Below are 6,443 nucleotides of genomic sequence, written 5' to 3'. Positions count from 1 at the left end.
CCTGGGGGTCGCCAGCCTACATTGCTTGGCCGACGGCACCCTGAGGAGGCCCGCTCTGTGGGAGCGTACCGGTCTATGGGAGGGAATCTGTGGCAGAAGGCGGTCTCGGAGGTAGCCAGGTCCGATGCCATGGAGCGCTTTAAAGGTGGTAACTAACACCTTAAAGCGCACCCGGAAGACCACTGGTAACCAGTGCAGCAAAGGCAAAAAGAAACTCCTTTGCTTCCAGCCAGACCCTAAACCTAATGTACAAGGGATTGAGCCGTGTCTGGGTGCGTATGCATGTGATGCTTAAGTAATAGGGGAGAAATAGGGGAGACATGATAGCAGTGTTCCAGTATCTGAAGGGCTGCCACAAGGCAGAGGGGGTCAGGTTGTTCACCAGAGCACCAGAGGGAAGGACGAGAAACAATGGTTGGAAACTGACCAAAAAGAGAAGCAACCTGGAATTAAGGAGAAACTTCCTGACAGTGAGGACAATCAACCAGTGGAACAGCTTGCCACCAGAAATCATGGGGGCTCCATCACTGGAGATTTTAAGAAGAGACTCGACAGTCACTTATCTGAGATGGTATAGGATCTCCTGCTTGAGCAGTGGGCTGGAGTAGAAGACCTCCAAAGTCCCTTCCAGCTCTATTCTATTCTATTCTATTCTATTTTATTCTATTCTATTCTAATTGTAATTAATAATTTTTTTGTCGATTTACGGACCCTCTTTGTGTGCTCAGTGTTCCTTTGAGCATTTTGTTACTCCAGAAGATCCCAAAGTTCAGCTCTGTAATACACAATGGAGAAAATAGGTTCATTCACCTACTGCTGTTATAACTTAAGGCATCAGCCTCTACCAGCAGGAGATAACTTCAGCGTGAAAGAGAAAAGAAGGAGGTCATCCTTGGGGCAGAAGCAAAAGTGCTGGGCATTCTGTTGTGCTAGAAAGTTTATCAGGCAAGCCGTGTCTGATTCAAAAGAAAAGATGGGCTTTGAACATTTTTTTAAAGACATAATTGCAGTCTATGTTCTTGGCCAGCATTCATTCCTTTTTTCTTCACTTGTTCTCACCTCTAAGATTTCAAATGAATAAAAGCTTTAGTCTTCAAGCATCTCACATCAGCAAATAAGGTCTTTCTTCTAATGAAACATTTAAAAAAAATACAGACTTCTTGCTCGGCACTATGAAAATGCAGGGAGAATATTTCCTGTTTTTAATGGAAATAGAATAGAATAGAATAGAATAGAATAGAATAGAATAGAATAGAATAGAATAACAGAGTCTGAAGAGACCTTGGAGATCATCTAGTCCAACCCTCTGCCCAAGCAGGAAACCCTATACCACTTCAGACAAATGGTTGACCAATCCCTTCTTAAAAACCCCCAATGTTGCAGCACCCACAATTTATGGAGGCAAGTTGTTCCATTGATTAATTGTTCTGTCAGGAAATTTCTCCTTAGTTCTAGGTTGCTTCTCTCCTTCATCAGTTTCCATCCGTTTTTTCTTGTCCTGTCTTCAGGTGCTATTCTTTTTTTTTAATTTCACTTTAAGAATCAGTAACAAACAGGTGCTTGTGATATTGAAGCCAACATCCAAACCACAGTGACATTCATCTCTAATATAACTTCCCTCTTGCCTGTTTTAATCCTGCAAACACCACATTTGGGCAAGATACATATTAAACAAAGATAACCTTGAGGAAGGAATGCAAGACTAGCTAAATAAACATCAATTTAGCCCTAAAAGACAGAAGGGAGTAAGAAAATAAGAGGAGGGGGGGCAAGGGGGAGGGGAGCGGACAGGGAGGGGGAGGGAGGGGAGGGGGGAAAGAAGGAAAGAAAGAAAGAAAGAAAGAAAGAGAGAGAGAGAGAGAGAGAGAGAGAGAGAAAGAAAGAAAGAAAGAAAGAAAGAAAGAAAGAAAGAAAGAAAGAAAGAAAGAAAGAAAGAAAGAAAGAAAGAAAGAAAGAAAGAAAGAANTTCAGCTAAATAATAATTTAGCCTAAATATTTGAGGAAGTCTCACACCCTAAAAAAGAGAACATTGTGAATCCTCTTTTCAGGATCCAATATATAGAATCAGAAAAATCAAGATAAGAAAATCTTTTTGGGTTAAGAAATAGAGGTGAAAGTATTTCAAAATTAAACAGTCATATATTTGGACTTCCAAGGGGTAGAACTTTAAAAGGTAAAAATAAAATAGATATATCATCCAAAACAAAACAGCAGCAGCAGCAGCAGCTTCAGTATATTGAAGGGAGACATTTTTTAAAAAGTAGAAAATTCTTTCTCTTTGGGAAGCAAAAAGATAAAGCAAAAAAAAAAGAGATAAAAAATAGAAACTGAAAGTAAACAAGGGAAGTGAAATAAAGGATAACTCCTAGTATCCACATACCCATTTTTTTCTCCCTTATGCTTTATCTTTCTGCTCTCCTTATTTTCTTCACTAAAAGTTCTCTTCTAGGACAGAAACTTGAACCATGTTGTATTGTTTTCAGGAGCTACAACTTTTTTCAGAACTATCTATTTTCTGGCTGGCTAAAACTCTTGCTGGGAAACTTCAGAAGACCAAGATCAATCTTGACTTGAAGGAAGTCAAGATTTGATCAAGAATGGCTAGAGTAACATAATAATATGAACCAACAACAAACAAGAGCCACTAAGTTTCTAATCTAGAAAAAAAATCTGGACAGCAATAGACAGCAGGAAAGAGATGAAAAAACCCCTAACTCTCTATTGTCATTATATCTGACGCATGAACTCAATCTATATGATTAATTTGAAGTTCACTGTATGCTACTGTCAGAATAGGAAAAGGACAGGAAGTCTCCAGACAAAATTCTTAACCTTCATGTCATTTTTCATGTCCCAGCCAGGGAATCTTACTCTGTCACTTATAGAAATGCAGAAAACTGAACTCAGTAAGTATGTCAAGATAACCGCTGGATTGGATAGTTTTGATTCCTCATATTACACTAGCCCTTGGACCAACCTAGGACCCAGTAGGATGATTCCCAACTTGATTTTTTTTTCCAATTACCTTATTCCAGAATCAGCCCCAAGCTGCATAGACATCAAAATTATACTGCATGCATCATAATGAAAATGATACAACAAAGTAATTTGTCATGGGATTTGATAGAAGTGCATAAGTCATATCATTATGTCAAGATTTCAAGATACAAATCAATTCATCCCTTCATCACCTGCTCACCCTGCAGATATCCATGGAGACAGATTACTGTATTTGATTTATCTTCAGATAAATCTTTCGCCTTTTATCCAAAAGGTGCTTTTTCAAGAGGCAACTGGATGTTCTTGTTTTTCTTTGAAGACATTTTGCTTCTCATCCAAGAAGCTTCTCCAGAGCTAAAGTAGCTTCTTGGATAAGATGTGAAATGTCTTCAAAGAAAAACAAGAAAATCCAGTTGCCTCGTGAAAAGCACCCTTGGGACAACCATGACCCGGATGCCTGAGAATCTCCATAGACACTTTTACCTTTTGCTAGCGATTTTCATGGAAAAGAACATCTGTAAGAAAGCTCTGAAGACATGGCTCTGCTGCTATGCCTGAGGGACTGGCAATGATGGGGATCTTTTAAAGTGGCCTTGTTGAGCTGATATAGGGTGGATTCTCCCATTGTTCATGATTTTCTGTTTTTTAAAAAAAAATGATTATGGATAGTTTTGTGGGAAGTCAGAGCCCCAGAGAAGGAAATATTAAAAGGACAGAAATATATATTTCCTCAAAAGTATTTTAAAAGCAGAAACCAACTTTGGCTCTAAATCTCTCTGCCCCAAGCAAGACCTAGCCCCATACAAATGCAGATGTAAAACCATCAGAAAGTTGAAGCCAGAGCAATCAAGAAGACAAAGAGAAAATCTGCATGCCCCACCCAAACTCTCAAAGTTCATGCCACAGGAACAGGAAACTATTCCAAACAGGGATAGAGGGGGTATAAAAACCTTCTACCCATGTGCTCAGTCTCCTTTTCTTCTTCTCTGCTCCTTCTTGCAAGGACCATCTTTCTTCTGCAATAAACTGTAACCTTCTTCCCAAAGCAGTCACCATGTTTGCTTATTTATTCCCGGCTTGGATGAACCAGGATGAAGACTTACTTCTATCAGTTTGTATATGTTTTTTAAAATATTTTTTATTGAAAAGAGGCCACACTTGGAATACTCCAGTTCTGATCACCATAATAATAAAAAAGATGTTGAGACTCTAGAACAGACATGTCAAACTCACGACGCCACGTGGCATCGCGCAACATATCGGAGCTTTTTTGCCATGGCCAGCAATGGGGTGGCCATGGTTTCCCGATGACGCTTCTGGCCCACAGGCCAGCAGCTTGACACCTCTGCCCTAGAAAGACTGCAGAGAAGAGCAACAAATATGCCTGAACAGGTGGTTGGACTAGATGACCTCCAAGGTCCCTTCCAACTTACTATTGTTATTGTTGTTGTTATTATTGTTATTATTATCTGGAGATGATGAATGGTTAAGGGAATTAGGTATGTCTAGCCTAAAGAAGAAAAGGATTGGGGATGATATGATAGCTGTCTTCCAGTACTTGAGGAGCTGTTGCAGAGAAGAAGGGGTTGACTTATTTTTCAAAGCACCTGAGGACAGAACAAAGAAGCAATGGATGGAAGCTCATTAAAGAGAGATCCAACGTGGAATTAAGGAGAAATTTCCTGACAGCAAGAACAATTAATGGAACAACTTGCCTCCCAGAGTTGTGGATGCTTCATAGCTGGAGGTTTTCAAGAAAAGATTGGACAACTATTTATCTGGAATGGTATAAGGTCTCCTGCCGTGAGCAGGGGGTTGCCTTAGAAGACCTCCAAGGTCCTTTCCAGTTCCATGATTCTATGATTTATCTGATTGTTTTTACCTATTTTGAGCCACACAAAGTCATTTTGATGAAATGGATAGCCATATAAATCACATGAAGTTGTTATGTCGATACAGCCATATAGCTTGAAAGCCATAGTTTATGGTTCAGCATATTGCATGAAGCAAACATCCGTAATTTATTCAAGAAACCACAGTTAACTTAAACTTATAGACCTGACTGCACAATCCAACTGGTCTTCTGTGAATTTATCAAATCTAACATGTAGAGATAAATATATAATATAGCAGCAGAATTATTAGAAAGCAATTTTGTAGTTCAATATTGTAGTAACATTGATTCTGGTGAAAAACAAGTTGTATGTGTTTACAGAGCAGCAGTTCAAGTGATTATCTACCTGGAGGTGTGAGTGTGTGCATGAGGGAGAATGTATACTCCTGTCTAAGGGAGGTAGGAAAACCAACCCAATTATCTTTACATTGACACTTTGTCCTAAAGATATATGCTGTGCTCCAGGTATGTTATTTGTAACCCTTCTAATGACGATGAAAACATATACAATATAGTGCCCTCAAACTGACACGGAGAGGCTGCACCATTCTTCACAATCAACCAGCAAATAAATGGGTTGTCAACATATGCACAGCAGCAGGTTTCCCTATTCTCCCTCCTCCAGCTTAATGACCCAAAACCCACCCCTTTGTAATGATTCTGAGGATTATCTTGACCCGGCCAAGGTGAATGGAAGGTTTTCAGTCTGAAAATAGGGTCAACATTGCAGCTGTAATGAGCAATATCCATGAATTGTGTCACTGCATTCTTGTGTTTGAGATGTAATGGAGTTTTATTTTTCTGTAAGCAATTCATGTCTGAAATCTGGAGAGGCTGCTCTAAACAGATGTTGATACTTGGCAATCCTAAATGAAGACTCTATCCAACTAAAATCTTGAAGGACTGTTTTTATTTATTTTATTTAAGGAAAGTATATGTCTAACCAACTCACAAATTAGGCTAGTAACTCTGAGCGGCTAACAAAGGACTGAAAACACAGAACAAAAGAGCTAATAAGCATGGAAAATAATATTAAAACAGAACACAAAACTACACACACATTAATCTAAATCACAAATATTCAGATTTCAAAACCCTTTATCATATGGGATCATCCATATTTTAGGCCAATGTCCAGGATAAAACAGGCTTTTAAGACCTTCCAACAGACCTACAAGTTAGAGCCATCCAAATCTCAGGGGGATGCTGTCCCATAGCAGAGAAGGTAGGACTATATAGGTGAATGGTGACAGCCTCTGAATTCTGTTTCTTGGGACTGCTATTTTGAGAACATTCAGGGACCACACAGATTCTGCAACAAATGTTAAAGGATCTTGAAGGGACACACAATTACATGAAAAGGAAAAGTTTTCAGAAGATCAGTGACAATGCTTGGAGATACTGTTTTACACTTTTCAAATTGCTGCTTAACAAGGGGCATTGATGTAGGAATCAATTTGTTCTTTATTTCCTTTCTGTGGGGAGAGAGAGAGAGAGAGAGAGAGAGAGAGAGAGAGAGAGAGAGAGAGAGAGAGAGAGAGAGAGAGAG

Source organism: Protobothrops mucrosquamatus, unplaced genomic scaffold (assembly GCF_001527695.2).
Source record: "Protobothrops mucrosquamatus isolate PMUCROS unplaced genomic scaffold, P.Mucros_1.0 scaffold1863, whole genome shotgun sequence".
NCBI classification, from domain to species: domain Eukaryota; kingdom Metazoa; phylum Chordata; class Lepidosauria; order Squamata; family Viperidae; genus Protobothrops; species Protobothrops mucrosquamatus.
This window is presented reverse-complemented; position numbering follows the sequence as displayed.